Below are 8,269 nucleotides of genomic sequence, written 5' to 3' on the forward strand. Positions count from 1 at the left end.
TCCTGCCCGGGCTGGCTTTGAACCGCGATCCTCAGATCTCAGCCTCCTGAGTAGCTAGGATTACAGGCGTGAGCCACCGGCGCCCGGCGTCTGCGAGATTCTTATCTCCAGTTAACCACCAAAAAGCCAGAAGTGGAGCTGTGGCTAAAAGGTAGAGCACTAGCCTTGAGCAAAAATACCTAAGGGACAGGGCTGGGAATGTGGTTTAGTGGTTGAGTGCTTGTCTAGTATGCATGAAGTCCTAGGTTCAATTCCTCAGAACCACATAAACAGAAAGAGCCAGAAGTGGCACTGTGGAACAAGTGGTAGAGTACTAGTCTTGAGCAAAAGAAGTTCAGGGACAGTGCCCAGGCCCTGAGTTCAAGCCCCAGAACCAGCACGTACGCGCGCACGCACACACACACACACACACACACACATAAGACTATTAGAGGACTGGTGAGAGAAGCATGTGTCACATGCATCACAGCTTGGCCTGAGGGATGGGAACTGTATTTTGTCCCTTATGTTAAGCCACGCTATCACCAGTGAGTGACAGGGACCCATCTTTCCTCTTGCCTTCAATCAAATGAGAAGAAAACAAGGCTGCCACCCCCGGCTGCTCACCACAGCCCACCCCCAGATCACTTCATGTCCTGGAGCTTCCCATGAAAGGCACTTTGATTGCAAAACAGGGCTCGCGAGTACAAAGGCCGACGCGAGTCAGAATGGGAACCTTTCTCCAGTGGCACCCTGCGGGCTGTGATGTTGCTGCTTTCCAGGCTGGCTGGGCACGTGGCGGGGAGGGGAGGGCTCCACAGGTATCTGGCCGTCCTCATGGTTGGCCTTGGACACTCCCAGAGAGAAGCCATGGGCCCTGGGACGGGCCCCCTCCAGCCTGCATCCCCAGGACCCCAGGACTCACTGTGCCTTGGTTACAGGGTGAATAATTCAGGCCACTGAGTGTTGGTCATGAAATATTCAACAGGCTGCTCCTGACTCACCAGCCTGGGTATGCGTGGGGGCGATGGGGGCCCAGGCCTGGAGGCTGGGGCCCAGGGCCAGCCAGTGTCTGAGAGGCAGGTGGCTGGGTTTTCTATCTACAGAAGGATGCATGACCCACCCATCCTCCTTTGTTATTGTGCAGGGCCTTGAATATGCTAGCCAAGGCTATGGGACTGAGGTACAACCCAGACGCTCAGTCTGTACCCTCTCTCTCATTCTCTCTGTTTTTGTCTGTCTTTCTCTGTCTGTCTCTCTCTGTCTCTGTCTCTCCCTCTCTCTCTCCCTCCCCTTTCTCTCTGGGTATCTGTACTGGGCCTTGAATTCAGAGCTAGGTATTTTTCCTTTAGCTTTTTCACTCAAGGCTGGGTGCTGTACTTGAGTCACAGTTCTACTTCCAGCATTTTGGTGTTTAATTGGAGATGAGAGTCTCATGGACTCTCTTGCCTGGGCTGGCTTTGAACCTCCAACGTCAGATCAGTCTCCTGAGTAGCTAGAATTACAGGTGTCCGGCTCCCAGTCTGCTCTTCACATGAGTGGGATATTGAAAGACAACCAGGCTTGGTGCTTGCTACCCTCAGACTTGGAGAGCACCAAACTGAGCAAATGGCAGCCCTGGGTTGGCGGAGAGGACTGTCCACCCTGAGGAGAAAGGAGAGACCAGAGATTGTGTGGGTGCCCAGCAGGGATACAGATGGGCTCTCATCAGGACAGGGAGAGGTCTCCTGGGAGGACTGTGTGTGGGGACAGGGGAAAGCGAGCATGGGTGGGTTGAGGTCTAAGTCCTGGTGGAGTACTGGGAGGGTGGGTGAATAGGCGGATGAAAGAGGACTTACGGCATACGGATGGCAGTTGGACTCAGAGCCTGGGGGAAGGGTGATGAGTGTGGCAGGTATGGGGGTAGGGAAGGCAGCTGGGGCGAAGATGTGAGTTGAGTTCTGGGCACTGAGGATGCAGCCTCCCCACCTGGACTTGGAGAGGTGGGCAGCTCCTGGAACCAGGGCTAGATCGCAGCTCCACCTTGTGGTCCATTGTGGTAATTGCATGCTGGGCTGTCTACGCCAATCAGCCTAGAGGCCAGGCCCGCTTTGAGGTCCCCCCTGGCAGCCTCCTACCCATGGGGCTGGTTCTCTGCTTCACAGGCTATATGGGAAAGCATCAGGCCTGAGGCACAGTTCCCACCTGCACCCACCCCCACCCCCGCAAGTTCCTTCCCTTCCCTAGCTCCTCCTACTGCAGGCCAGGCTCTGCATCCTACTTGTTTCCATGTCACTACCCTTACTTGTCCCTCACAAAGCCAGCCCAGGCCCGAAAGGCTGTGGCTTTTATCCCCAGTTAACCACCAAAAAGCTATAAGTAGAGCTGTGGTTCAAGTGGTAGAGCATCGGCGGCAGGGGGGGGCACTAAGGGTCAGTGTCTAGGCCCTGAGCTCAAGCCCCAGTCCAGGCACACATGCACATGCACACCTACGCAGGCAGACGTAATGGGACAGGGCAATCAGAGGGGTCCCCTGAGAGAGGGTGGCACAGAACTAAACCCAGAGGGAGTCAAGGAAGGCCAGTGAGGAGAACCGCTCCAGTACTCCCCGAATTGACCCAGAAGGTGTGAGGTGGCTCTGCACGGCGGCAGGCAGCTAGGGCTCTCCTGATGGTGTCGCATATTCGCAGCGGAGTGAATGCCCAAACCAAGAACGGTGCCACGCCCCTGTACCTGGCGTGCCAGGAGGGCCACCTGGAGGTGACGCAGTACCTGGTGCAGGAGTGTGGCGCCGACCCGCACCTGTGTGCCTACGACGGCATGAGCCCGCTGCACGCCGCTGCGCAGATGGGCCACTGCCCGGTCATCGTGTGGCTGGTGAGCGGGGGTCAGGGCAGCCGGGGGCGGGGCCGGCACGGGGCGGCGGGGTCTGGCCAGAGCCCTTCTGCACGCCCTTCCCTACCTAGGTGAGCTGCGCCGACGTGAGCCTGTCAGAGCAGGACAAGGATGGCGCCACTGCCATGCACTTCGCAGCCAGCCGCGGCCACGCCAAAGTGCTCAGCTGGCTCCTGCTGCACGGCGGCGAGATCTCGGCTGACCTGTGGGGCGGGACCCCTCTGCACGACGCTGCGGAGAATGGGGAGCTCGAGGTCAGGGCACCCCCCCCAGGGAGGTGCTCAGGGGGCGGGGCCATGTGGTGAGGCGGGGCCTAGCGGCAGGGAGGGCTGAGCTAGAACCGCCTGAGGGGCGGGGCCTAGGGACAGTTGGGCCCAGATAGGAGGGGAGCCTGAGGGGCGGGGCTTAGGGACAGGGAAGGCTGGGTGGAAGGGAAGGGATCTGCGGGGGCGTGCCCGATGCTTGGGGCGTGGCCTAGAAGACGGAGGGCATGTGATGAAAGAGAGGGGCGTGGCCCAAGGTGGTGATGGGCGGGGCTAGGGAACAGAAACGGTCTGGGTGGAGGGGCGGGGCACAGGGAGGGTCACGGTGCCCGCTGCTGGCCGCTGCCCACTGTCCCCCGCGGAACGTGGGGACCCAGCTCACAGAGGGGTCCCCACCGCATGCTCCGGCAGTGCTGCCAGATACTCGTGGTGAATGGCGCAGAGCTGGACGTCCGCGACCGTGACGGGTACACAGCCGCAGACCTGTCGGACTACAACGGCCACAGCCACTGCACCCGCTACCTGCGCACCGTGGAGAACATGGTATGACCCTGCGCAGGCCCTCTGTTATCAGATCTCATCTCACCCCAGACCCGAGTCTTACCCTTTTACCAAGAAGGAAACTGGTTCAGAACGTCAGCGCCCTCGCCCAAGTGACACACGGTAAGTGCCCCTGACCACTTCCCGGCAGGAACTGAGCTCCCTCCAGTTCCTGCCCGAGCTGGCTCTGAACCGCGATCCTCAGAGGATTACAGGCGTGAGCCACTGCCCTCGGGCTTGCCTCTGAATTTCGGGGAAGGGGAACATGGAGAACCAGAGTGTTCCTGACAAGACGTAAGTCTGGGAGAAGTCGAAAGACACAGGCTGTGGGATCCAGCCCAGTTCCTTCACCTGCCCATGTGTATTAGCCGATTTAATGGCTCATCACCCTCTGTGGCGGTTTCACAGATGGGTAAACGAACTCTATGGGTGACCTAAGGTCACGTGGACAGGACATGGCAGAACCTAGCAGTCTGGGCCAACAAGGAGTGCATGCAGCACACACACACACACACACACACACACGGAGCTAAATCTAGGATCAAGACTGCTAGGCTAGCTGAGGGCTGGTAGCTCATGCCTATAATCCTACTCAAGAGGCTGAGATCTGAGGATCACTGTTCAAAGCCAGCCTGGACAGGAAAGTCCATGAGACTCTTCAATTAACTGCTAAAAAACTGGAAGTGGCATTGTGGCTCAAAGTGATAGAGATCTAGCCTTGAGTAAAAGAGCTCAAGGACAGCGCCCAGGCCCTGACTTCAAGCTCATGACTGAGAAAAACAGAAGTGTAAGTCCCACAATGGACAAAAAAGTGCTAAGCCAGTACTCTACCACTGAAGTATGCCTCCAGCTTCCCCTACTTAAAAAAAAAAAAAAAAAAACTTGAGACAGGATCTTGATAAGTTGTCCAGAGCTGACTTGAATTTGTAATCCTTCTGACCCAACCTCCCAAGTGGCTAGTATTATAGATGTGATGTACATCAAATTGCTTAGTGTGAACCCCCTTTTAACCACTACACCACACATTTGCTTACTTCATAGCTGGAAACTCATGTGACTCTTGTCAATTATTGTATCATGGTTACTCAGCTGTGAAGGGATGCACTGGGCCTTGGAGTGGGGTGTGAAGATGTGGGTGCCTCTGAATCCAGGGCTCCACCCCACCTGGTGCAACACCTGCTTTAGGCAGTGGAGGAGGAAGAGAATGGACCTTAGACACTGACCAGCTCCAAGGCATATCTCCTGGCCGTGGGACACGCTGCTTCTTCTTTTTTTTTTTTTCTTTCCAGTTGTGGGGCCTGAACTCTGAGCCTGGGCACTGTCCCTCAGCTATTCAGCTCAAGGCTAGTGCTCTACCACTTGAGCCACAGCGCCACTTCTGGCATTTTCTGCTTATGTGGTGCTAAGGAATCAAACCCAGGGCCTTATGCATGCAAGGCAAGCACTCTTACCACTGAGCCACCTTCCCAGCCCAAAATATTCTTTTTTGGGGGGAGGGGGAAGGTCTGTCATGGGGCCTGAACTCTGGGCCTGGGCGCTGTCCCTCAGCTCTTCAGCTCAAGGCGAGCGCTCCACCACTTGAGCCACAGCGCCACTTCCGGCTTTTTTCTTTTTTGCTTATGTGGTACTGAGGAATCGAACCCAGGGCCTCAGGCATGCAAGGCAAGCGCTCTACCACTGAGACACCTTCCCAGCCCCTTGGGACACACTTCTAAGTGAGGCCTGGAGGGTAGTAGGCTGATGGCCTCTAGCCCCAGCCAACACATGGGGATGACTCTAATTCTGGGTTCTGCAAGTCCTGAGGTCAGAGGCTGCAGACAGACCAGAGGATGGACTTCCTTCCCAAAAGGGTCTCCCCCAGAATGTTAGTGGTCCACAGGTAGTGAGCACCCAGTCACTGCGTGTAAAACCCAGTGGAAGTTATAAAAACTCTTCCTTGCACCCAAGATGGCTTCCTTCCAGCTTGGAGAATCTGTATCAGTACTGTGGCTGCAAGAGGTGGATCAGAGCCCAGGGCCTTCCAGCACCTTCTAGAGCCTACCAGGCTGCCACTGCTGGCCATCATACAGTGCCAGCGCCATACATCAGACTGGCAGATGCCACTTCCAAACGTGACCTCATCTTTACCATAAAATTAATCCTCTCCTGGGTACCATGGGTGGCACTCACTTTTAAATTATTATTGTCGGTTTTTGACAGTCACGGGGCAAGGAGCACAATTATTCATCCACAGAGTGGGCAGGCCATGTGTTGAAGGTCACACAGCTAAGTAAGTGGGGAAGAGGACATTTGAAGCCCTTGTCCCAGACTGGAGCTCCTATGTCCCAGCCTCTGTCATCTGTCACCCAAGAGGACAGGACTGGATGCCCTCAGTGCCCAGCAGTGTTGGCCAAGAAAAGAGCCTTCAGCCTGCCCACAAGTCATGTGCTGAGGCTCCCCCTGGGCTCATGGAGTGGGCAGCAGGGCCTGAACTAGGTGGGGTAGCCGGGGGCAGCTGGTCCCCTCACCCAAGCAAGGCCCAGCTGCAGCAATGACAGATCCAAGCCACCAAGGATGCTGGCCCAGAAAAGGCAAACACTCCCGAAGAGCCCCTAATTACAGGGCCAATGAGCGCAGCCGCCCGAGAGCCGTTACCTGGTACCAGGCTGCCTCCCTCTCCCGAGGGGCCTGTGACACTTCTCAGGCAGGGAGGGGCATGGGGCAGGGAGGAGTCACATCTGGGCAGGAGGCAGCAGAGCAAGCAGGCTCACCGGCGGCGAAAGGGACAACATGGGCAATGTAAGCAGAGCCCCTGCCCCAGCCTGCCCCAGCCAGAGTCGTAGGGGGAGGGAGGGTAACAGGCTAGGCAGACTGATTGGAAGGGGGTACTGCCCATCGCAGCTCAGCTAGACCACTCTGGCCACACCCTTTTCCTAGGGGCCTACCAGAACGCAATCGGACCATGTTCTAGTGTTGGGAATTGGCAGATTCAGGGCCGGTCCGGGTGGAAAAGCTTTCAACTAGGCAATCGGGGCTGAGTCTTCCTGGCCTCTTCCCTAACCCACTGCAGCCCCTGAGCCTTCTGCCCACAGAAGCACTGGAGCAGAGGCCTTCTGCCTACTGATAGGGAAGAAGAGCCTGGTGCCTAGCTGTTTCCACTTTGGAGGTTCAGCCTAGGGCCCTTTCTCAACCTACCTGAGCAGGGAGGGGTCTGAGAGAGGTTTCCTGAGACTTCAGGTTCTGTGGCTGGGGAAGCTGGGCTCAAGGCTTCTGAGAAGACCCTGCAGCTCTCCGATAGGGAAAGGATGTGAGAGGGAAATGGCTGAGCTGAGCTCACCCAGTGAGCGCACGGTCTGGGCAGGACCTTCGTTGGGTAGGCGCTGGTCTGTGGGCTGCCTGGTGGCCCTCACGGCTCCTCTGACTCCCCTTCAGAGCGTGGAGCACCGTGTGCTGTCCCGAGATCCATCCACAGAGCTGGAGGCAAGGCAGCCTGACTCTGGCATGTCTTCGCCCAACACCACCATGTCAGTCCAGCCAACAAACTTCGACCTCAGCTCGCCCACCAGCACACTCTCCAACTATGACTCCTGCTCGTCCAGCCATTCCAGCATCAAGGACCGACGCCCTCCCCGAGGTGAGTGGGCCAGATGGGAAGAGAGGAGGGAACCAGTCTGCCAGGCCTTCCTTCCTGAATCCTGCCCTTAAACACGGGGAGGGGGCTTGTGCATGTACATTCTACACACATATACATACCTTCTTATATATACCCTGCCCCACAAAACCCACATGCACCCTGAACAGTATTCATTGTTCTCACCTAGTCACATCCAGTAGTGCACACTTCAGCATGTGCACATACAGTGTGCATAGGACTGCAAGGCACACGAACAGACTTGTGCCGATTTATGCACACATCTAGTACATCACACACAGGCACAAAGCTTTCTGTTTCCCTACTTCAGACATGCACACACACCCCATGTCCACAGACTGGTGCACACATATTCACATAATATGGAGAATTGTGAGCAAATGTGACAGGTTAAAATACACAAATCCACAAAACCTTCAGAAAGCAACCAACGCGTGTACACACAGAGACCACACCCTGAGCCTAGGTGTCCATCCACCGCAATGTCTGCCTCCTGCCACCAGGTGGCAGGCCTGCAGAGAGCTGGCAGAGAGCATTGCCAAAGTTGGGTGTGCCCATTCAGACTCCTGCCACCTGCTCTGCTAGATCTGCCCTGAAGGGCCGCCCCCTCTCCATCCAACAGACACACACCGGAATAAATATAGGGTTGCAATAAATATTGGGCTGTCCAGCACTGCCAGAGGCCACAGCGGGCCATACTAAGTACGGGTCCTGAGTGTGCCTTGCCTTCCAGTTTGCCCCCAGATAGTGTGAATTCTTAGTTGTGGGGGACTTTACTTTGGTGCTGGTACCAAGGCCTGGGCAATGTCCCTGAGCTCAAGGCTGGCCTCTCTACTTGAGCCACAGTGCCACTTCTGGCTTCTTGAGGGTTAACTGAAAATGAGAGTCTCACTGATTTTTTTGGGGGGGTCCGGTCGTGGGGCCTGAACTCTGGGTCTGGGCGCTGTCCCTCAGCTCTTCAGCTCAAGGCTAGTGCTCTACC

Source organism: Dipodomys ordii, unplaced genomic scaffold (assembly GCF_000151885.1).
Source record: "Dipodomys ordii isolate 6190 unplaced genomic scaffold, Dord_2.0 Scaffold6, whole genome shotgun sequence".
NCBI lineage: Eukaryota > Metazoa > Chordata > Mammalia > Rodentia > Heteromyidae > Dipodomys > Dipodomys ordii.